General features: G+C 41.2%; 1 protein-coding gene across 21 annotated transcripts in view; it reads left to right on the forward strand.

The window, feature by feature from the left end:
• The window catches only part of LOC144314196 (uncharacterized), a 492,303-nt gene that overhangs the window by 54,398 nt on the left and 412,785 nt on the right, over positions 1-25,120 (forward strand). Inside the window, exon 1 of one of the 21 annotated variants that reach the window (XR_013379992.1) lies at positions 19,182-19,307. The exons of the other annotated variants lie outside the window; for them this stretch is intronic. The gene's annotated coding sequence lies outside the window, so the exon portion shown is untranslated. Of the gene's footprint in view, positions 1-19,181; positions 19,308-25,120 lie in introns of those variants that run through there. 21 annotated transcript variants of the gene reach the window in all.

Below are 25,120 nucleotides of genomic sequence, written 5' to 3' on the forward strand. Positions count from 1 at the left end.
TTTTCCTTTTTTTTTTTTTTTTTTGCTTTTTTCATATAACTTTTAGAATCACCTTGTCAATTTCTTTAAAAAAAGCCTTCTGGGATTTTCATTGGGTTTGCCATGAGGTTGTATCTTAATTTGGAGAGAATTGACATCTTAGCGATACTTAGTCTTTAATTTTCTGAACATGTTTTAGGTCTCCATTTACTTAGGTCTTCTTACACATCCACTTTAAATATTTCTCAATTTATAATTGAATTCAATTTATAATTCATTTTTTTGTGTATGGAAATTATAATTTTTAGAAAATATCAGTCTTGTTTTGTGAGACCTTGCTAAACAAATTCACTAATTAATTCTAGTAGTCTGTTTGTGTGTGTGTGTGTGTGTGAGTGCTGTAAGATTTTTCTGTGTAGGGAATCGTATTTCCTGGTTATACAGGAAGTTCTCTTTCTTCCATTCCAATATGGATGCCTTTTATTCTTTTCTTGCCTTATTGGGCTGGCTAGGGCCTATAGAAAAATGTTGACTAGGGATGTTAAGAGTGCACCTTCTTGCTTTGTTCCCAACCTGAGTCAAAAAACATTCATTCTTTCAACATTAAGTATGCTGTTAGCTATAGGTTTCCCATTGATATCCTTTATGAATATGAGGAAGTTCCTTCCAGTTCTTAGTTTTTTAAAAATCATGAATGGATATCAAATTTTATTAGTTATGTTTCTGCATCTATTGAGATGATGATATGGTTTTTCTTCTTTAGTTTGCTAATAGTGACCTACACTGATTGATTTTCAAATGTTGAACCAACTTTTCCTTCCTGGGATTAATCCCATGTGGTGAGGATATATTACTCTACTGTATATTGCTAATACAGTTTGTTCATGTTTTGGTAAGGGCTTTTGCATCTCTTTTCATGAAGGATATTGATCTACAGTTTTCTTGTAATATTTGTTTTTAGGTCTCATAGTAGTTAATGTGGTTTCATGCCCACCCAGAAATACATTATTAACTACTTATTTCTGAAGTGTTCTCAAGCAGATTTATGTGTGTTCTATTTTATTCCTGTCTCCTTTTATCTTCTAATATGTCACTAAGTTGACTTCTGTGTATAAGCATTCTTCTCTAATATGAATATCAAACAAAACCACAAATAAATGTGAAAATATGATGAACTATCATCTATCCTGTCAGTCCTCTCTGATTTCCCTAAAAAAAGTCAATAGCAAATGAAAGAATGGTACAGGGGAATGAAGGGTGTTTGTGTAAGTGTTTTGGATTTCAGTCCTTGTTTCCCATCTACCTTCCTATATGCCACCATTAATTGGATAAATTCTGTGTTCTAGAAAGTATTTAAATATACTTTATATAGTTTGTCTCATAGTCTTTCTTACACCAGCTATATAAGGAGTTTATATTTTCTCATTAAAAGATAAGGAAATAAAAGTTTAGATAAACCTAGCTTGTCCAAAACAGTACTCCAGCAGGGATTTGAAGCAAGTTTGCTTGCATATATTATGTTGAACTGCCTCCATGCCAGCTTCAGCATGCTAAGACATAGAGGACAGCTTTACCCGATCCCGCTGGCTTCTGACCACATTGTTCTCTTGTTGTGGCAAGTTTGGGGAGGCCTGGTCTAATTTTGCCTTCAATATCTCTTTGGTGGCACTCAATGACATGGACATAGCTCCTGGTAGGGGCAGAATTGTAAAGTGGATGGTGGAATCTTTTCCATTTCATACCTGTCTTATCTTATAGACTCGGAAGGTGAAGCTCCCTTATGTCGATGGAGAAGTATCTATGGGCTGGTGGAGCTTATAGCTAAGAATCTCTGAAGTACTTAGGAGAGGACCTCTACCCCCAAACCCATCCTAGTTTAGGTCACAGGAGGAACCAAGAACCAGATGTGGCAAGTGGTGGACAAGGAAGAATGAGGTAGCTAAAAGGTATGCAGAAGGTCAGTGGGTAAAGAAGGGAGTAGTGAGGGGATGTGTTTGAGAGAGAGAGCTTTGAGTATGTCTTCTTCTCTCAGGTCTCTCTTATGCAGAATGTGTAGGCTAGAGGCCTAGGAGCCTGCTTTTCAGAATTTAGGAATCAGTGGTTGTGAAGCAGGGCATCTGTGGGGTTTAGAAAAGCTGAGGTGTGTGGAACTGCTCAAGGAGGCTCCCTGCCATTTCTCCACTACCCCGTCCCTATACTCCCTATACTTTATTCTGAAAAGCTGAGTTGATAATGTCTCTAGGGTGTGTTTGTCTCAGACTCAGGAAAGCCTAGAGATAATCTGGCTTCCCCTTCCTGGCTCATCCCATCACTGCCTCCAATTGCATTTCTCTAGCCTCTTGTACTCTGCTAGCCTGGAGGCAAACAGAGCACTTACTCCCTCCTTCTGCTTTCCCTCCTGTGGCAGCACCCATTCTGCAATCACTCCTTAGTACCCACTGCTCTGGAGCTACTGAGGTCCGAGTATCCCCTGTACAGCCTCTCATCCTATATTATTTGTGCCATTTGTCATCATAGAACATCCTTATTGCCATGATTTCACTTGCTGAAAATTGTTGGTACTCAAGATCCTAGAGTAGTCAGGCCCAGCCATCTTCCTTATTTCAGTGGGGAAAAAAAGGACTATTATCTGATCAGAGAAAAATCTGAAAATAAAAGAAAGCATAAAGGGAAATAAAAGTCACCCATAGCATGCCACCCAAAGATCACTATTGCTAACGTTTGTATTGCCTTGTTTCTCATTTCTAAAATGCATTCTTCAGTCATGGTTTGTATCCTGTTTCGTCACTTTTAATACTTTATTAGGAGATTTTTTTCTGTCTTTAAATATCATTTGAAGATAAATTATTAATGGCCACAGAGTATTCTGTTGTATGGATGTAAAATAATTTAGTCCACCATTGTTGGACATGGGATTGCATATAGATAAGCCTCCTAAAGTTGGGGTTTTGGGAAAAAATTTGATTTTTTTTAAAGACTTGTCTTGTATACTGCCAGATTCTTTCACAGAGAGCATGTCCCAGTGTATGCTCAGAGCAAAAGTACCTGAGATTGCACATCCAACCATGTCAGCAAAGTGTTTCAGTTTTTATTTTTGCCAATAACATAGGTAACATAGGGCAATTCCTCGAATCAATCAATTTGTTAATCAGTGAGTGTTGGAGTTGTAGCTCTGCCACTTGCTGTTTATGTGACTTCTGACATCCAGTCTCTTTCCCTGTGACAGCAAAATGGGGAATTTAATAGTATTTCCAATAGAATGGCTATAGTCATTACAGCTTATTTGCTTTCATTTCAAGGAACTTTTTTGTTTTAAGATTGTATTTATTTAGAGAACGAGCATGAGTGGTAGAGGGTAGAGAGGGAGAGAATGTCAAGCCGACTCTGCCCTGTGAGTGTAGCTTGACATGGGGCTCAGTCTCGTGACCCTGAGATCATGACCTGAGCTGAAATCAAGAGTCAGATGCTCAACTGACTGAGCCACCCATGTACCCCTCAAGGTACTTTTGATGATAAAATGAATTAGGAAATGTAAAAATATTTTGTAAACCGTGAAGTACTTCTACACTTATTGAGCACTGCTGCATGGCCCTTGAGGGTGGTGTGATGTAAGGAAAAGTGGAACATAATTTTTACAAGTGAAGAACTTTAAAAATTGGTGCTATTTTACATGTGGCATCATTATAGCAACCACATGTCCAGTATTTCCTGAAATGGTCATCCTTTTCCCTGCAAATTCCATGTGTCAGACACTGTGTTTCAATTTTTGTTCATGAAGATTAAGTATTAATCTGACATAATGCCTGTTTATGGATTGTTCATAAACTTCACTGAGGTTAATAGACTTAGGAATTATTTCTTTAATCATGTTAACTTTTTTTTTATTTTTGAAGATGCAAAAGGCTAGTTGTATGAGCATACTCCTTTTGTCACTTTTGGTGCCTGACACATAGGTGTGTGTGTGTGTGTGTGTATGTATCTATGAATATCTGTTTATAAATATATTTTTAATTGGTAAAAATGCTCTCTTCTTTCACGAATAGTATTTACACGATCAGTTTCATTTCTCCCTTCTTTGATATAAAGTTGATTTTGAATCAACTAAACACAAAGGAGTGCCTTGTCTCAGATGTTTTCTTTCTTTTTTTTAAAAAAACTTTCCAGAACTTGATCCAGCCAAGCAAAAATCTTTAATCTTAGCCAAAAGTTTGTTCTCAATTATAAATTGATATTATCCTATAGTCTTGTCCCAAAAGAAATAGTTTTGCTAAAGATAAAGGTTCTACAAAAGAAGGCATTTTCACAAGGAAAATATAAAACTATTGTTTCTGCTCTGTTACTGAGTGGGGCAGCAAGTTTAGCCCATTGGTTTCTGTACAACAGGGCTCCTGAAAGAGGAGCAGACTTTATTTTCAGTGATTACTGTGTCATTTGCAATCCTGTGTTTTGTCTGATGCTGAACAATAGGGTTAATGGATTTTGATAGGGAGCGTGTGCCCTGCATCTTACCACACATAAGACTTTAAATGAGTGCATCAAAAACATGGTACTTGTCTGTCAAATTATTCTTGGTCTTTTCTGACATAAACAGTAAGCAGAAAACTAAATTACGTTTCCAGGGGCCTGCTGATCTGCCTGTACCTGACATGAACATAAAACCAAACATAAGAGTTTCTAGCTTCAGAGCCCACACCTAGATTCTGAGCCTTTCCTGGATGGGCCTTCTGGAAATTGGCTGGGAAGCTGACAGGATGGGGCTCTTCTCCATCCCTAGGCAGCCGTCTGTTTCCCTTCTTTTATCCTACTCCTCTTCTGCCACTGAGAAGCCCTCTGAATCCTTCCCTAGGGAGCCTGAGGCTCCCAGGATGGACTGGTGTTGAAGGCCAGACACTCCCCTAGGTTACCTTGCAAACATTTATCCTCTCCATTTTTGCCCCAAGGCCAAATGGGAGTGGTGGGATGCAGGCTATCTAAATTTACGGGGAAAAAAAGTTTTGAACAGATGATTTCCTGAGTAGATAACTCTAGGAACTACTAACAACCTCATAATGCCCTGGTGAGGCCTGATCATTCCTCTTCACATGCTGGAAGTGGGGAAAATAGAGAAAGCTAGTGCTGAATCAAGATTTGTTGGTCTGTAACAACTCAGTCATTGCTAAGTTCTGGTATTCTCCTACCTGGATACACCTCGGGGTGAACACAATATCAAGGAAAGAAATGAGAATGGCCTGAGGGAGCCATGATTTTGATAGAAAAGTGTTATATCCTTTAGTTTAGGTGAGGGTAGAAAAAGTTAGAAACAATTTTGCTGGGGAACTTTATAATGCCACAGGCTTGTGACCTCGTGCTGATTTGCATGGCCATACTTGCTTGCTCTATGTATGAGTCAGGTTTGCCTGGAAAAGCAGAACTGGTAGGAGATAGGTATTACCAGAAGGCGTTGGTTTAAATGGTTGTGAAAGCTGAAATCCCAGGGCAGGCAGTCTGGGAAGGAAGGTGGAGAGCAGGTTGGAATCCCCCAGGCACAGGGGAAAGCTGTTCAGGTAGGCAGGAAGGGAAGCTCCTGTGCAGAGACAGCAGTGGTAGGCCAGATGCCACTTGGAAGATGGCTCAGGGAATGCCCGAGTCTTCTCATGGGAGTTTCCACCAATTAAACCAGGTCTACCAAGATAATCTTAGAGTCCGTGAACTAAGGATTTGAATTTAGTTTGCAAATCCCTTCATAGCAGTGCCTGGATTAGTGTTTGTTTGAATAACGAGGAGAAAGTGTGTATATGTCACAAAATAGTTTCCCCCCACCCCTACCCCTCTGTCTCCTAATTTAGCCTAGCCAGTTTGGCATACCAAAAAAAATCACTCACTCATTTCCTCCCTCCCATTGTCCCTCCATTCTTCCCTCCTTTCCTTCCCAAAGAGATTCAGAACTTTTTATTTGAGACTTAGAATTCAGGCATTTCTAAAGTGCAGATTGAATTTTTTTTTAGAATGCCTTTTATTGGAAAAATTCATGCTGTAAGCTAGAACTGTGTTGTTGTGTGTCCTCCATGTCCAAGCGCTCCTTTGGCCTCTTCCCTTCATTTCAAGATGACTGTTCATCTTTACACTCAAGGTACTGGCTGTTCTGTGTGCCACCCCCATCCCCAAATCATTCCAAGCTGGGCTGTCAGGTCCAGGAACATGGTGGGCAAAGATTTATGTGACTGGAGACTCAACCGCCAAACACTCAGAAAAATGACTTTAATATGGAAATCTCTCCCCTTGCCAAATCTGTGCACATGAAGCAGCCACAACAAACAGGGCTATAAACAATGGTAATTGTGCTCACTGCACAGCATGCACAGATGCAGCAGCTTTTCAGATTCATTTTAACAAAGGGATGAATCAAACTTCTTGTTGGCCAACAATCCCACATTGTCTTCCCACTGTACCCTCAAATGGGGCAACATTCTCTGAGCTGTGAGGAACACTGCTTGGGTGCGAAGCTATTTGGAATGGTCAGTAGATAAATGCCAACAATCCCAGGACCCAGACTTGCTTGATACTTGATCTGAACATTATACAAAGAAGGCAGCATTAAATTCAGTTCAAATAGTTTTCATCTCGGGAAGGTTCTTTTATCAATAAGGCAAATCTAGGGGTTTGACCTGGGTGATGTGTGGAATGTCTGACAGATTACTCAGCCCTTTGCCTCAAACTGGGAGACCATTTGCCTCTTTTTTCCTCCTCTGTGTTTAGCTGATGTAGTGACACGTTTGTGTGATTACAGTCTGTTATTTCCATGAGATAATAGGGGAGGCCTGAGCAGCTTGAGTGCAGGAGCTGAAAATGCGCAGATCATTTACTGTAATGACTGCACAACCTTGGAGATGATCAGTGGGGTCAGAATCCTATGACAGAGTCGTTTGTCTTAGGCATGGTGTCTGGGTTCCTACCGTGGTGAGGGAATCTTTAATAGGGAAAACAGGTCTCTTTCCTCATGGTCCTGGAAGAGATGTCCAGAATATTCCCTGTTCTTCACTCTTTCCCTCCTGTGATCTTAGAGAGAGGGGCAACTTTTTTTTTTGGTATACAGTCAGATAAGAAATAACTTAGGCTTTGTGAACCATGAGATCGCTTTTGCAACTACTCAACCCTGCCATTATAACTTAAAACTCAGCCATAAGCAGCATGTAAATGAACAAGTGGGGCAACGTTCCGATAAAACGAACACTGAAGCATTTGAATTTCATGTTATTTTTACTTTTTATCAATTTTTTTTTTTTTTACCAAATATTCTTTTGATTTGAAAAACCATTCTTAGCTTATAGGCCATATTAAAACAAGCAATAGACTGGATTTGGCCTATGGGTATATGTGTTGACCATTGTCTTAGAGCATCTCCGGTTATCAGTTAGGATTTGGAAGGGGAGATACTTGAGGGTTCCTTCCAGATACGAGGGCCTGATATTTATTTGATCAGAAGCCCTAGACCTGGTTTTAGTTTTCTCATGTGCTCCCTGAAGTCATCCTTATTTCCCTAGCTCCCTGATTTAGAATGGTTGAAAAGTCTGCAAAGAACCATATATTCAAGTCCAAACATCTTTTTTTGTTTTTACTTTCAGTTTTGTCACGTTCATTGTGGTTTTAAAACATTTTGTTTCATTTTAGCCACCTGTACTGAGAGTTTTATTGGTTTTGAGAATTGTAGTAGTTTGAATGAGATAAGTGTGTCATAGATTTTGAAGTGTGAAAAGTCACTGAATGTCAACATGCTGATGGGGCCATTTGAGGTTTTGCTGGTGCTACTTCAGCAGGGCTGGGCACCCAGCAGAGCCCACTTAAAAGCTTTGTCTTGTCTATTTCTTTGCTCTTGTCTCTGCATAGAAGAAAAGCTTTCTCTGATGTCTTTTTATTTTCACTGTGATATATTGCTTTTGTGAAGCTTTAAATGAAAGAAATACTTTTGAACATCTCTGTGTCAGGAGTGATTCTATACTTGAAAATATAATAAGGTCTTTGGATAACATTCCTTGTGAGAACTTAACCACACCTTGTAATTTTTGTTTTCCTTAGGTCTGAGCCACCTTAAACATGCTTTTAATTTTGCTACCTCTGCTCAGAGGTTTTCAAGGCCCCATGACCTCAAATAAAAGACCAATATAGAGGGATAAGAAAATGTGAGAGTGGGTCACAAAGGGCCCCCTCTTGCCTTTGTTTGCATTGAGTCTGTCCTTACAAAAGAGCTGAGAGGTAGGCTTACAACGCTCTGTCATCCCTTTGGCAGAGAACAGAACCACATCAACAGTGCCTTCTCCCTGGTATTCTTTGGCAAAGGAAGACAGAGGTAACAGTTTTGTCCATTTTAATGCACTGAAGTTTGGAAAGGATTTTGAAGTAGGGTAAATTAGATTGAAAATCACAGTGTCATTCTTCAGTCAGACGACACATGGCCTCTGAAAATGTTCAAAAGCTTTATCATTCTCGTGCAAAATGTTAGCAAGTAAGCAAGGCCTTAGCCTGCTCTGCTTAGACGCACAGCAGAAGCCAGGGCCCAGTTGAGCCTCCAGTAGGCCAAGGAGCAATCAATTGCCCCAAAGGGAGAGTCCAGCCCTGTGCTGTTGTCGCTGTTAGTGGTTGTTGCCTGTTTGGGGTCATTTTTAGCACAAGGGCAACGGCTTTTGTGTGCTCCACCTACACACAGGTAGGTGGAGATAGCCTTGAGTGTGGCTCAGGTTTTCCTGCTCTAGAAGGTAGGGGGATTGAGGAGACTCAGGATTTCATCATAGTGACAAAGAATTTACTCTGCTTCAATTTCACTGTCACTCACAAATATGGCTTGATGGCTTATGTCATACTTCTTGCTACAGAAGGACTTGGTGGCTCAGGAGCCACAGTTCTGGGCACACACCCCCTTTCTTTCTCACCACCTGCTGTACCCACCTCACCTGCTAAAGTTAGTTGTTGCATTTCTGCCTCTGCCCTGTTTCTCCAACACATATACATATGCATGCACACATGATTTCATAATTTCCCATACAAGATCAAAGGCCAGATGTGATGCTTATCTACAGCCTGCCCACAGTGTGATTGTACCTAGGTATGTAGGTGACAGGGAAGGCAGCTGTCATGCTAAGATTGAGTGCACCCTCAGAACCTTTAGCCCCAGGTATCTGTTCCTCTCATTTGCTGGTCAAGTGAATCCTATAAAAAATAGTTTGCATTTCTGTTCCCTCTCTTACCTTGCATCAAGAAGCAGAATGAATGGCTCCATGTAAAATATGACAAGCATTCATTTATTATATCAAATAATGATTGAGTGACTAACATTCAGGCACTGAGTGAGAGATAAGGGATAGAATCATGAGACAAATGATATGGCACTAACTAGGTGTGTCAGTAAGCCGTGTGACCTTGGACAAGTTACTGAACTTCTTTGGAACTGGACCTAATCTCTGCTATTGGCTCTTTCTCTGTTAGTGTGAAAATCCAACAGACATGGTGGAGGGGGAGGGGAGGGGTGGCTTCGGTTTCATGGCAGAAATGACTCCTGAAAGGAAGTTCTCTTAAGTGGCATTACTATCCAGAGGGAAGAGTAAGAAAACTGTGAATAAGACAGTGTCCACCTGGACACCAGGAGAAAGCAGCCCATTGTCAGGGGAACTAACTAGAAGTGGAAGTTGTCTTTGAAAAGTGATCATTTGCTTCTTTCATAACAAGAGGCTCTTCTGTCATACAGGTAATCTGCAGAAGAAGGAGGAGGAAGGTGTTCTCTTTGGCTGGTTGTTGCCTTGGTCTTGTGTCCCTTCCTTGAGTAGGCCAAGGGATCTGGGTACCATTCAGCAAATGGACGTTGCTTGGGTTTTGAGGATTTAGAATATAAGTGGAATGGGGAAAGCAAAGCAAGCCTCGAAGCCGCAAAGAGCCTTGCATCACACTTTTTATTGTCTTGATGTGTCTCTGTTTCTTTGTTTCTGCAAAGGGGGCTGGTCGAATTCTACATGTGTAGGTGGTTATACCACTTCAAAGTGGCCTCATACACATGCTTATTTCACTCTACCGGGGAAGCAAGGAAGAAAGGAAGGCAGATGCTGATTGGTGCCTTTGGTAATGGGCTGTCCTGTAAATAGCCTCTCTCTGAGAAGCTTTTGGACCATGACCCTCATCCACCTAGGGTGACTTCTGATTCATGTTTTTGGAGACCTTCAGCCTTGAGCTCCTTCAGACTTACACCAGGTATAAGGTTTTCATTATAAATATCAGTGGTCATACTCAGTGCCACATTCTGCACATGTGAGCTGGACCTAAGGAATGTGTCACACTGATCACTGACATGACAAGCTCTTAGAAGCATTAAATGTTGCTGAAGCAGGCATGAGGGATTCTAGATGCATAGAGTTACTGCTTCTCAGGTATTGCCATTGTAGATAAAGTACTTAGTATATATGAATGGTTCCATCTAGTTATCTTTAACCTTTCAGAATGAACTTAAGAATGAAATAGCAGTTTCTTTTATTCTTCATCCCAATAGAATGTTGAGGGAGTCTTGCTGTATTGTGCATTGAAAGCCCTCATTAGCAATGCAAGCACTTCACAAGGCAGTGAGTGACTCATAAAGGTCCAGAAATAGTAGTGAGGAAAATTGCTTTTATGTAATTTTTTCCTCAGAATATCACGCTCCGAATACTTATCATTTCAGTAGGAACACATGGGAAAGATGACATCTTCCAGGGCCCACAGGGATGCTCCATCTCCCAGAGCCATGTTATTGCCTCCAAGGCATCCAGGAGCCACCAGCAGCATTAGGGCAACTGTTGAGGCACAACAGGGGAGCAAACAGTAAAGGGAAGCCTAGAAGTGACTTCTATCTACAATTTCAGTAGTATTGCATTAAGCACATATACTTTAAAGACACTTAGGTTTATTTTTTGTTTATTATTGTTTGGCTTCCAAAAATAAACTCTTAAAAATTTCTTAAATTAGGGCAAAATACATATAAAATGTACCATTTTAATCATTTGGCACTGTATGGTTGAGTGACATTAAACACATTCACAATATTCTGCAGCCATAACCACCATCCATCTCCAGAACTTTGTCATCTTTATAAACTGATACGCTGTACCCATTAAATAATAACTCCCCACTTCCCTGCTTGACCCCCAGCCTCCCCCACTCCTGGCAACTACCATTCTACTTTCTGTTTCTGTAAACTAGAGTCCTTGAAGTAACTCGCATAGGTGGAATCACACAGTATTTGTCCTTTTGACTGGCTTACTTCACTTACCATAATGTCCTCAAGGTTCATCCATGTTGTAGTCGTGGTCAGAATGTCCCTCCTTTTTAAGGTGGGGTAATATTCCATCATATATATATATATATATATATATATATATATATATATATATATATATATCACTTTTAGTTTATCCTTTCATCTTTTGACAGACACTTGGGTTGCTTCTTCTTTTCAGCTATTGTGAATAATACTGCTATGAACATGGGCATATAAATATCTGTTGGAGTCTCCACAGATACCGTATCAACGCACAGGGAGAGCACTGGCAGAGGTTGATGGTCCAGGATTCTGAACCTAGTGGGATCGATAGAGATGGTCACCCAGACAGAGTGGGGAAGGCAACAGGGGGTGGGCTTGATCTTCATAGAGGCCTAGCCCTCTGTGAGGATTTGATCTTTAAATACTCTTTTGTGAGGTTGTGGCTAGCTTAGTGAGAGCTCCGGAAAGATGAGCCAGGACCAGCACCTCCAGGAGCCGTTCAGATGCCCACCACCAGATGACCATGCAGAGGAACCATACCAGCTCTTCTCCCCAGTGCTGCTGGTGAGCCCTGCCACACACACTTCTGCCCCTTGCCAGAGATAGTCCAGCACCAGAATGTCTGCTGGTTCTTCTAGGTCAGAAGTGAGGATCATATCAGCAGTGTTTTGGTCGTAAAGCTGTTCTGAGGTGGTAAAGATGAGCACATCTCCTGCAGCTTTCCGAATTCAGCTGGCCCTTTGGAGCCAAATCAGACTCTGAAGTTTAACACATGTCTCCCAAGGGGTTCTCAGAAGGGGGCTGTGCTGTGTGCAGCCTACCAGCTGTGAAAAGCCTCTGGATGAGAGGGCACAAGAATTGAGTATAAGCTTGCAAGTTATGGCAGAGGCTTAGGAGAGTCATCCTTGGTGGCCTGGAATGATCTGACTTGACACCAGGACATTCCCTCCTTGGGATAGGCCCAGCCAGTGTCTCAAGGACCCACATTCTTGTTCTGTGTTGACTCTCCCATTAGGCAATGAGTACTGCACCCTAGATAATGAAGTCTTGGAAAGATTAGCATTCTGCATACTTGGTTAAAAAAATTTTTTTTTGCAACTGGTGTTCTGCTTTTTCCTAGAATCTTTGCCTCTCTAAGGATTAGTCCGTCCTCTCACAAAGTAAAGAAAGAAAGGGATCCAAAAAATATTGGTCCACAATAACTTTCAATAAGCACCCCAAGCCAAGTGATAAAGATATATTACATGCTTCGAAGTTCTGTGAGAGCCCTCCCAAATCCTTGCTTCACTGCCTAAAGGGGCCCTTTGCGTTAAAATAGCTTACACTTCAGGCCTGGATTTCCAGAGGATTCATTAGTCAGTGGCAAGTGGGAGTTTTGGCCCCATGACAACTTGGAAGATTTGCCGTTGATTTGGAAAGAAGGGCAGCCTTCTGAATGTTCTGAATACAGAAAAGGGGACAGAGTTCTCAGTTGAACACTAATGAGAATAAGATGAAACTGGTTCAAAAAGATGTCCAACCAGCAAAGAGACAACTACACTTGTGTGTGTGGTGGACGATTTGAGCACGGTCATGGAGTGGACTGACACAGATAAATAGGTTGCTGTCTTTAAGAGTATCCAGGGAGCTCTCATCAGAATGTTTTTTACCCCAGAATTAAAAACAAACAGAAAAAAAACCAAAACAACTCAGTCTGTTTATAAAGGGAAGGATGTTCTTGTTGAATTATCTAGATCTCTTAGGTTTTGCTCTGTGGCCCCTTTAGACTTGAGTAGTAACAAAAGATTGCAATTTTTATGTAAGTTACCTTGGGGTTGAGATATTTAAGAAAAAGGATAGAAATTTTTTAGTGATTCACAAAGCAATAGGAAGAATTCTGCTGTAGGAATTAAAGGAAATGGGACTAGCTTTGGGCCTGTGACAACTTTGGCTACTCACAATTAGGGGTATTATTTTCCCCTTTGGGTTTTCTGCTTTCTCATTTTATAATGGAGTAGAGATGGGTGGGAGGCATCTATCTGGGTCAGATGTCTTGCTCACGATACAGGGAGCTTCAGAGATCTTCTGAGCCATCTGAAGTAGTTGGCATTGTGTTACGTCTTTATATATATGGGCCTTTTTCTGAATAGGGCTCATGACTTTGTCATACTCCTTAAAGTGGTTTATGACTCCCCAAGTATTAAGGAACCCCTGAAATGGATCTCTAAATATCTCAACAGTTTATGAACATGCTGTGGCACATCTGTGATTTGCCAGATTATTCTGGTTTATTCTGAAGAGGGGTCTGTGATGGTGTTTTCCCTAAATCTGTTGTTTTCATTGTAACTTGAGAGCAGTTGTAGGTGCATGCTGTGGTTAACTGTTTCCCTAGTCCCGACTGGACTTTCTGGGGGAAACAGTAAAGAAGTAGGAAATAGGGAGTCTTCAGCCCCTTTAATCTTCCTGGGTCCTGACTGTGCCTGTTTAGCCCAGCCTGGCAGGAGGCTCAGACAGGCCCCACTGTGAAGCCCTGCAGTTTTTGCTCTATAGCCTTTCCTGCTGGGTCCCTTTCACCCTCCCTCCAGCCTTACATCCATATCTGCCCATTTGATGTCCCCTTCTTTTTAAAAAAATTTTATTTGAGAGAGAGAGAGAGAGAGAGAAATAGCAAGAAAGAGCATGAGCATGGGGAGGGGGAGGAGCAGGCTCCCAACTGAGCAGGGAGCCAGACTCTGGGCTCAATCCCAGGACCCTGGGATCATGACCTGAGCTGAAGGCAGACACTTAACTGACTGAGCTTCCCAAACCCCACAGTGTCCCTTTCTTTAAATAATTGACTATGATTTAAAAGTAAATGGAAAGTAATCTTTGGGCAGGAAAACATTTTAATACTTTCAGGATACCCTCTGCCTCTGGGAACATATGCTGAGTTATTAACATATGTACAGTCAGAAAAAAGGTAGAGATGGGGAGGGCTGTGTTCTTTTTGAGGAGGAGAGTTCCTGGGGTGGATTTTCATACTGGGTGAACTTCTTGGGAACACCCACAAGAAGTGGCACATCAGACCATTCTGCCCACGAACATTTGAAGAAACAAGATGCAATCAAATGATCCTCTGTTCGACACACACAAAATTCAACTGTTTCAAAACACTTTCAACATGACTTTTGTTCCTTTAGATTTCTTGTTCCAAAGATTTTGCTCCGCCCAGCAGGGGATTACTGAATATTCTGAGAACTGTGTCTTCTGCCCTGAGTCTGACCTTCCCAGTGCAATGCCATGGTCCTGGGATGTTCACAGAGTGAGGGTGTTGGGGTGGGGAGATCATTCGACCTGTATTACCATATGTTGTTTATTAGGCAACATTAACAACTTTACTTTCCTTCAATTGTGGGAAGGCTGTTTCCCTGAAATGGCACCTGGGATTGTTCAGATCTAAGGCACAGGGTGAAGTGAGCTGACAAAGGTGCCACTGAGGTCCCTGCTGTTAGAGGTTAGCTTCTCTGCTCTGCCTGGGTTGCTGAAGTATGAGTGAGGGTGTGATACTGAGATGGTCCTGTGTCTCTTACATGCCACTGTCATTTTGTTTTTGGAGGATAAAAAGTTGAATTTAAGCCATTTGGATTTTTTTTTCTTTATTTTTCTCCTCCTTCCCTCCTTGAAGCTCTTCTCCATCTAAGGCATGTCAGATGCGCAGTTTTTTTTTTTTAGAGGAATTATTTTGTGGTTACAAATTCATGGATTCCATTTTGTACTTCTTTTCCTTAAAAAGGAGAAGGTGCATGTTTCAGGTGTTTGTCAGCATGAATGCCATGTGACCCCATAGTTCAGTTCACTATTTATGAAGGATGTATTTCAGTGATTTTTGAAAACTAGGGCTGATCAGTATTTCCCTTCTATTTTATGATTCTCTTTAGCCAGATTTAGCATTTTTTCTAGAGTATTTTAAGAAAGAAAATGTATAGAAACATTTCTATTCACATCACATGTTATTAAAGCCCTCTTGTGGGATGAAGTTTAACTCTTGAAAGGGGCTCTGTGATAGCTAAAAATTTGGTGTTCAGCGATTACTGCTTGTTGAGAACTCCCAAGTACACCCAGCATTGCAGTTTTTGAAACAATTATCTCTTTTTCTCTGGTTTCTCATCTCACTTGGTTCCCATAGAGAGCTGAGACAGGCCCTCTGTTTCTGTTTAAGTAAAACAACTGACATTTATGGCCTAGCCGGAAGTATAAAGGTGGGTTGAATGATTCAGGCTTCCTTTTTTTTTTTTCCTCCCAGCTGAAAATGTGATATGAGTTTGTTATATATTTGTTTAATCTTAATTCAGGCTCATCTATAAAAATCCTGCTGGGAAAAAGAAAGCAAAGCTTCAACATGTGTTGAACTTGGAATAAGAAACTTTAATCGTTAGAAAAACAAGAATGTGTAAATTTCAGATTGTAACTAATCACAATATATTCAGACAGTGGCAGGAACATTTTAGTTTCCATTTTAATATTTAGTTCACACAGTCATGCATTAAAGTGACCTTTTGAATGTGTATTTTTCTTAAAATTTTTTAGGCTTATGTTTATTTTATTTGACTGAAACTCTAGTGGCTTATATGAAATAAAGCAGATGTTTTCCATTTACAGAAGGTGCACCTGACAGCCTGCACAGGTTTGCTGCTGGCCAGCTGTTTGCTTGCAGCATCAGTGGAGATTTTAACTGCAGAGAATAAGTAAAAGGCTCCGTTTATTGGGCTCTTATGTGCTTGTCCCTAATTAATTGATTGATTAGGTACATGATAGTGAGAGGCTTACTAGATTAGTTTATTGGAGAGAAAACTTAGGACCATAGAAAGTAACTTTTCCAAAGTCACAGAGATCAAAGTTAGATAGGAAAAGTGGGGTTTCTGACAACACATGACTGCTCTATCGCCTTAACACAAACATCACTGGGTCCGTCCTGCCACTTCAGATGTGAATACGTAAGTTTGCCTTGAAACTCACGTTGATCCAAAAATGTGAGGAAAAGTCCAGCAGCACTTTTTAAGTTCCTGGGGATATATCTTGTTTTCAGGAGAGGTAGCTCAGATTTGTGATTCAGAGTGTGAGCTGTGGATCACGTGATCAACCTGTCCATGCCTCTTCATCTATAATGTGGAGGTAAGCATGGTTCTTCCTTCAGAGGGTTGTTATGAAGACTAAACTGTTTCATTCACGCCAGTGCAGGGCAACCTTGCAGGTAAGCTGTTAAGATTACTGTGGATGTTACTTCTGAACCCCGCATCCTACTTCTCAATAAATTCAGTTTATGGATGGTCTCATCCTTGAGGAGCTAGGTGACACCCCCATGACAACTCCAACATAGAACTCAGTTTTTCTGATTTTCATAAAACTGTCACTCTTTCCCCAGGCCTCTGTGTATATGTGTTTAGTAGGATTTACCAAGGGCTTTGGGGATTCAGGGGAATTTACATCTTTACTTCTCAGAAAAAGTACATAATCTCATTTGGAAATTGGGTGCAGTTTTTCTTAAAAGTCTGTATTGTTCATGTTATAGCAGTTGTTGCCTTGTTTCCTGCTAACCCTTGTCCTCACAGTCTATAACCTACCTTGTGAAGTTGTTTTCATAAATAAACAGTTGCCTAAAGAGAATCCTAGAACTAGGTGTTAACCCTGATATTGATCTCAGGGAAGATGATTCTTTTTTTTTTTTTTTTTTTTTTGAAGATGATTCTTTGTTGTGTTGATCCTCCCTTTCCCTTTCTCCCTCTCTTCTTTCCTTCCATATTCCAAAACATGAGAAAGTGCTGAATCAATCGGTGGGGTATTTTCTAATATCAAGATTGATAGCTATCTTGAAATGTCATATTGTCCTGTTTCAGTGCTGTCAAATGTTTCAAAAATCCTTCCTTTTATTCCCACTTACCTCTTGGAAGAGTTCCCTGATGGCATTCACCTGCTAGCTTTCACCCAGACTGAGTGTGGAGCCTCTGGGGAGCCATCATCTGATGGCAGGCTGCTCCCCTTGCAGATACATACAGTGCTCCCCCCGCACGCCCCCCCCCCCCCCCAGGGTTCTGTTCTGTCTCCCTTCCTGGCTCTGTGATCCTTGGAGCACACCATTGATGGGGTCAGGATGCATCTCTAGACTGCTTCCCTCCCTTCAGGGTAAGAGCTCACTCCCTCAGGGGAGAGAAGTAGGGAATGAGCAAAAAGGTGGCAAGTGGCTAGAGAAGGGGAGAAGCCAGGCAAAGAAGAGAGGAATTGATTAGAGCTGGACTGACCTGGCAGACAAAGTTTGGTTAATATAAACTGTGTGTGTGTGTGTGTGTGTGTGTGTGTATGCGTTCATGCCTGAGTGTGTGTGTATGCATACGAACACAAAATTGCGTATGTAAAAGTATATAAATAATGCATTTAAAATAATTATGATTGTAAAATTTGAAAAATATGGACAGATCCAAAGGATATAAATAAAATACTGAACATTTTACCATTTACCATTTTACCATATACCAAAGAGAAATCTTTGCTAAAATATCACTATTTTTCTTTCCACTTGTCTTTGCATGACTACACACATATCTGTATAACATACTTTAGCCCAGAAATGACCTATGCTTGCCCATTATTGATACCTCTGTTTAGGCTTGAGTGAAATACATACACTTTTATCCCCCTGGACAGAGGAAACTCACTTGCTACCTTTTCTGATTTTTACAACGTTTTCAGGGCTTATGTTCTTTTGCAGTGATGGCGCCATTTTGCTCAGTTCAGTCATGTATATCTCTGCAATTGCATTCTTGCCCACCCATTTTCGGGAAGCTTTCTTCACCTATTAAGTCGAAAAACCTCAATTTTCTGTCCCTTAGCTGGCCCCATCTGAAGCTTCACAGACAGGAATGCCCATTTTGCAATAGTTTTTATACAGGAGACACATCTTGTTCCTTCACAGGTGCCTGTGAAATGGATCATTTAAACGTTGAATAGCAAAACAGAGTAGTATTAGGTTTGTAGATATAAGCCTGGGTTCTGGTCCATTTCTTTATGCAGACTTGTCATCTACTAAATGGGATATTAAAAGCAAGCACTTGATGCAGGATATTGTAAGGAGAGATAACTTAGGAAATGTGCTAATGTATATTGAACATGATATGGGAAGTACTCAGTTTATGAATGCTATGGTTCGTCAACTGTAAGACTATAGGACAAAGTAAAGTATTCAAAGAATGTTCTCCCAAGTTAAACCATAAAGGTAGAGCTTTCCTGCAAAGAATAACTGCCCTGGGGATGAATTGAAATAGAATTCATAGACTACTACAATAGTAGCAGTATCTGTATGAGCACTCCTATGCTCTGAGCAATTCACAGTGTTCCATTTAATTTTCACTGCAATCCTATGAAGTGGGTACCACCACTTTGTCAGTTTGAATATAAATCCCAAAAGCAAGCTAGCTTAAGTGATAGGAAAATTCACTTTCTCATGATAGGAAGTTCAGAATTAGAGCCGTCTTCTTAGTTGGTTGATACATTGATCCAAGATGTCAAGTGCAACCCTGACTCTGTCTCTCAACTGCCATCCCCTATGTTGGCTTCAGTCTCAAGCTAGAAGCAAGATGGTGGCAGTAGTCCCAGACATGACAGCCAAACACAGCAAAGTCCAGAGTGAGATCATTTCTTTGTGTGGCTCTCTCTTCAAAGTGAGAATAATTTCTCCCAATGTCTGCAGTGGATTTTCCTTTACATTTCATTGTTCAGAATGTTGCCCCTTTCTGAACCAATCAATGAAACAAGCAAAGATAATTACCCTTAGATCAATTAGGTTCACTTCTGGAGTTAAAAGTGGGATTAGCTGCCCTGAGGTTCAGGCTTGCATGAGAAGGAGTGGATACCTGGCAAAACTGGGGTCTTGTTAAGGAAGAATAGATGCAGGGTTGGCACCCAGTAGCATCCAATTAAAGAATCATGTCTCTTTTTCAGATGAGGAAGCTGGCAATCACAAAGCTTAAGTAAAGTATCTGATGTCCTGTGGCTAACAAGGGGCAGAGGCAAAATTGTAATCTATAGTTCATGTGATTCCAGTGATTACACATTTCTGAAACAGGTAAATACACAATTGTCCTGGTCTTTTGCAAATACTCAAATTATTAGAGGATGATTGAAGCATGATTCTTGCAGGAATTGTAAAAGCTTATGGACCTTCTGAAACCCAACACCGAGCAGCATGGAATGCTGAAGAGTACTGTGTGTAGCCAGTGTGATCTGGCACAGAGCCAGGAGTGGGGTGGTGCCTTTGGAGAAACAGTGGAGGTGAAAAAGCTCATGCTTCACCAGTGACACATTGTACAAAGGGTATGTATAGTCTTGTGCCAGAGTCCAAGCTGTCCAAAAGATAGAGACACAGAAAGTAGAGTCCCCATTTTCATCAGTAATGTTTAATGTTTCCAGGCTGTGTATCCTTCACAAATGACTCCTTAGCTGTTAATCATGAGATCAAATAGAGGTAAATACTCTTCTCATCGATACACTTGATAAAAAGGAGAATCAAGAGGAGTTACAGTTTAGCCTGGTAGCTGGTAGCACAGGATAGAATTCTTGGGATGATTTTGACACCTGACATCTAATGGACATTCAAGTGGTCACCATGTTGCATTTCCACTTCTCCTGTCTAGTAGTCTTCAACCTCTCTATTCCTGTTGACTGTGTCCTCCTGTAGGCTTTTATGCTTGGACTTTTTTTTTTTTTTTTTTAACCATTGTTGCCTGTCATCTCTCCCTCTCTCTGTCCCCAGCAAGCCTATCCTACACACTGCCCTTGAAGGTATCTTTCTGAAATATAGACACAGTCATACCACTTCATCCTGAGTAGACTCTTGACAGGTCCCCCAAGTTCATCTCCTTCAGAATCTCATATAAAGCCTTTCACAGTCTTGTCCCAGTTTGCCCCTGGAGGACTCTTGTCCCCTTGATAACTAATGCATGTCTTTCAAGACTCAGGACATGTGTTGCTCCTGAATTCCCTGTGCTTATGGCATTACAATGTAGTGCATCTTTTCTCTCTTAGGCTGTGTCTCTCTAAACTGTGGATCATGGTTTTCTTTATATTTGTGTCTCCCATGTAGCTAGTAATTGGACCTGCAAGATCAGTGTTGTTGGAAATGAAGTAACTTTCAGTTATGTATCTTATGTATAGTTGATACTAGACTGACCAGTGCCTATGTTTCAGTTGTTCGTGTTTTTTTCTTTTTTTTTTTTAAAGCCTTTACACCATTCACTTAGGCACCCATGTCCCTCGTTAGCAACTCTTGTTTGGGGTAGTGATGCTCACCCTTAGACAAGAGCATGGATAGTGATGCCCTCTGTGCTCCCTGTTCCTTGAAAGATCACTATTATATCTTAATTTAGTATGTTTGAAATCATGAGAGCTATCAGCTTCAAGTTTGTAGTATGTGCCAGACCTTGTTTGTCATTACTGCACATGTATTAAGTCATTTAATTATTTCAGCAACAGGTTGATTTTTGTCCTACTGATTCCCTAGTGTATAAGTGAAGAAACTAAAGCACGGAGAGGTTAAGTGACTTGCCCAAGGTCATATCACTCAGTAAATGATGGAGCAGAGGTGGGAGGCCCTTGGATCAGATGTATTTTGCTCACAATAGAGAGAACCCAGGCTATCCTAGTCCAGAGCCAATGATCATGACCACTTAAGGCTCTGAAACCACTAATAATGGCCTCATTTTCATTGTATAGTCTGTTAATCATTAGTTTTTATAAAAGATGTTGTACAATTAAAAGCATGAGCAGTTGGGAGCAAATATGAATATGTTTGAATTTCCTCCTTATGATATCTCCTTGCTGGGACTCAGTTAAAATCAACACATTCTTCTTGGAATGCTTGGACTCAATACCTTTTATGTTACACTAATTTAAGTTAACAAATGACTACTCACCAAGATGGGTAACAAGAGGTCTGAGTCATTAATTTGCTAAAATGTTTTCCCTGTTGGGCACTTGAGAATTTTGTCTTCTCTTTTTAAAAAAAGGTTTATTTATTTGAGGAAGAGAGAGAGAGAGCAAGCAAGTGAGCGAGAGCACATGCACAAGTGGGGTGAGGGGCAGAGAGAGAAGCAGACTACCTGCTGAGTGGGGAGCACAGTGCTGGGCTCCATCCCAGGACCCTGGGATCATGACCTGAACAGAAGGCAGACACTTAACTGATTGAACCCAGGTGCCCCGAAAACTTTTTCTCCTTTACCCTTACTCTAACACACCCATCTTTGTCCTTCCTGCCTTGATAAGTAACAGAGTCTCGCTATAGATTGTTAATTTGCTGCCTTGTACCTTGAAGAAGGTAAACTGAATACACAACTAATAGCCTCTAAAGGAGGAGGGCTCTAGGCATCCTGCTAGGATTTGAACCTCCGGTTCTAGGGAGTCTGAGCATTTCAAGCCCTCAGACAGAAAAGCACTAAACTTTGCTATGTGTGTGTGGGGGGGAGGGTGGGGAGGGTAGGTGGGTTATGATAGGTAAATAGTGTAGAAGAAGAGGAATAAAATCAAATCCACTTTCAACATCAGGGTATAACCATCATTCTGCTTATACTTTGGAGAGAAGTAAAAGGATCCTGTCATTTGAAATATATCAGAGACTGATCTACAGCTATAGGTCTTTCTTTCTCTTGGCCTCCCCTTCTCTCTCCTCACCCAGAAGGCATTCTGCTTAAGGCCTGTGTCTGCTTGTTTTCTCTCCACACTACCACTTACAATACAATGTTTGATATAAAATATGTGCTAAACAGTGTCTTGGGAACAGGCTCCCTCTGTGGATGGGACTCTGTTCCCCAGCCAGCCTTCCATGGCCACCTGTTTGTACAGGGGTGACCAAGCCCTTCTTTGTTCTCTGGGTCTGCATTTTTCTTTCAATCAAGTGTACTGCTTAAATCCATGATACTAATGTGAAGGCTGCTCCTAAGAAGTCCCTCCTTTTAATTGCTCCCTAACTTATTTTTCTCCACAAACACTTAAGACCTGCTCAGGATTCCCTGGTGGAAGATCTTCTCATGCTTCAAGGTGGCGTAGGGAGGGAGCTGGAATACAAAATGTGTGGACTCAGTCTTATTAGAATCCACTTGGCAATGTAATATTGTTTGCTAGATTCTGTGCTGGCAGGTTGTCCTTTTACTATGCATCATGACTGATACTGAGTTATTTAAGCCTCATCTCTGTCTGTGGGAGGCAGACAGGGACAGCGAACAAACAAAAAATGCGAACACACACGTTTCTGATGATGTATTGTTTGTTCCACAGAGTGTGAAGGGTGCCATGGTTTTGAATTCCCAGCCTGGCGACATGTGTTCCTCCTGCGCCCCAACCTTCCCTATCTCGTCTAGGCCTGTTGTGAAATTCTGGATGTTGGTAGATCTTTCTAGTGCTGCCCTCAGGAGAGAGAAATCCTGCTGCAGGCTAACTCCGAGATTGGAAAAATGGAACTTCCATCACTGGCCAACTGAAGCATGGAATTATTCATTTCCTGTCATTAAGAGAGTGAAAAAGATGTCGTTCACAGAGTTCTTGAGGCTGGAAAAGCACATTATGCTAAATACCCAATTTCCTGATGGATGGTATCAGCTCTCCTAATTTTCTTGCACCAGCAGCAGCAACACTGCTTAGAGGTATTTCGGATTTTCGAGGCTGTTGGAGCACATGCCAAGTGGTCCAGGTGCTCTGTACAGTAAGGGCAGAGGGAGGATATTACACTAACTCAGACCTGGATTAAAAGAGTGATGTCAGTTTTTTCCTGAGAGATGTAGTGATGTTTAATCCTCAAGTTGCTGTAGAACTTTCTAAATATTTAGGAATTGGATCTCAGATTAAAACTTTTGAGGTTCAGGCCCACCTGAACTGGGCATAAAGCAACTAAAACAAAACAAAAGAAAAACCAAAAACCAAACTCCCATTTAAAATTGCAGTGGTATTATTTGTAGATATAACCCTTCTTAGGAGATAGATCGATCTTTCAACTAGAAAAACAAGATTGTAACAAATAGTCTATTTAGTTCAGTTTTTGATATGATAGGTTTATATCATCATAGGTTTGACTATATAGGATACTTTTTTTTTTTTTTAAATGATAGTCTTCTTTTTTTTTTTAATTTTTATTTATTTATGATAGTAACAGAGAGACAGAGAGAGAGAGAGAGGCAGAGACACAGGCAGAGGGAGAAGCAGGCTCCATGCACCGGGAGCCCGACGTGGGATTCGATCCCGGGTCTCCAGGATCGCGCCCTGGGCCAAAGGCAGGCGCCAAACCGCTGCGCCACCCAGGGTTCCCATATATAGGATACTTTTCAAGAAGTTCAAAGAATTTCATCTTCTTTCCTATCTGGTTGCAGAACACCCTCAGAAGAAACAAGATGGCAACTGAATTTCCCTTCTTACTGGTGTCAAAGGCCCTTGAGTCACAGAGAGGTTAAGTGATTTGTCTAGGGTCCCACAGCTAGAGTTGCGATATGGTGTAAAAATATATATGCTCATGTACTGTTTATTGCTGCCAGCACTTGATCTTGATCATGCATTTCAAATGATACACCTAAAGAATATACCATAGGCTACAGATTGAGGTTCAGCCTTGTTTATGCTTGGGGTTTTCCCAGTTCATTTGCCTACCACAGGAGCTTTGTGAAATTGACATTGCTATCCCCATTTCATCAATGAGAAAACTGGGACCCAAGGTGATACAGCTGCCAAAGAGAGTGATATGGTTTAGACTCAAATCTGACTCCCCTATACTGGTTGCTTGTGGAACATAGACAAGCAAAGAAGTCTAGACATGAAACAGATACAGCAGGCAGTGTGTTCACCATTCACTGACATCTGCAGGGAGTCAATATTCTAAGAGAAACCAAAGAGTAAATATTTCAGATAAAATTTGATTCGCTAGTTCCTGGTTACAATAAAATATTATGTGTTTCCTTCTGGCCAGAGCTAACATTCCGAAAGAAAGTGAGGGTTGTTGTACACAGGGTTTTGCTATGAGTGTGGAAAGGACAGGAGCTCCAAAGGAAAGGAGGAGGGCTGGAGAGGACTTCCCCCAAATGCAGCCTTGGTGGTCCTGTTTGTCTTAGGAGAGATCTGGATTTGGGCAAGGACAGCAGGCAGAGTGAGAGAAGGGGCCCTAAAGACAGCTGTTAGTGAGATGCAATTAGCCTTGAAGGGCCCAGGAACCACCTCACCTCAAGATGCTAGCAATACCATCTAAAATGCCAGAATCTCAATGGGGCAACTGAGAATCTGGCAGGGAGGATAGAAGCCCTTTATAAGTGCCAGGCTGGAGAAAGGAGAGAGTTTTGGGTTCAGGCCCTCTTTGCTGATCTGGCAGGAAAAACCCTGGCTTGGGAATCAAAGCACTGTGCTAGTATCACTTGGGAACCTCTTAGAAATCACCTGCTCAGGCCTTCTACCAGAAATCAGAAGTGCTGGAATGGGGGCCAACAGAGCAGGTTTTGGTGAGCTGTTGCGGTTTTGGATACACCTAATCTTTGAGAAGCACAGCTGTAAAACATACAGGGCCTTCTATGTGATCTCTGCTAATGGAGGGGGGGGGCTTGTCACAGGTAGCATTTTACATTTATTGGTGTGATGGTTTGATTAATAGCCATGTGGGGTACTAGGCACTAAGTTCAGACTCTGCCGGAGATGGCTGGATGTTTACTAATCTTGTGTGGTCTACTGGGCACAGAGGAAAACTACATTTCCCAGCCTCTATTGCAATTCAGTGAGCTGTGTGGGTCCTGGCCTATGGAATGTCACGGAAGTAATCCACATTAAGACGTGGGTCCTGACATTTACACTCCCAGCCTATCTGGGGCTATGAGAATAAACTTCTTTTGTATTAAGTAACTAAGATTTGGGGATTGT

This window comes from Canis aureus, chromosome 5 (genome assembly GCF_053574225.1).
Source record: "Canis aureus isolate CA01 chromosome 5, VMU_Caureus_v.1.0, whole genome shotgun sequence".
NCBI classification, from domain to species: Eukaryota; Metazoa; Chordata; class Mammalia; order Carnivora; family Canidae; genus Canis; species Canis aureus.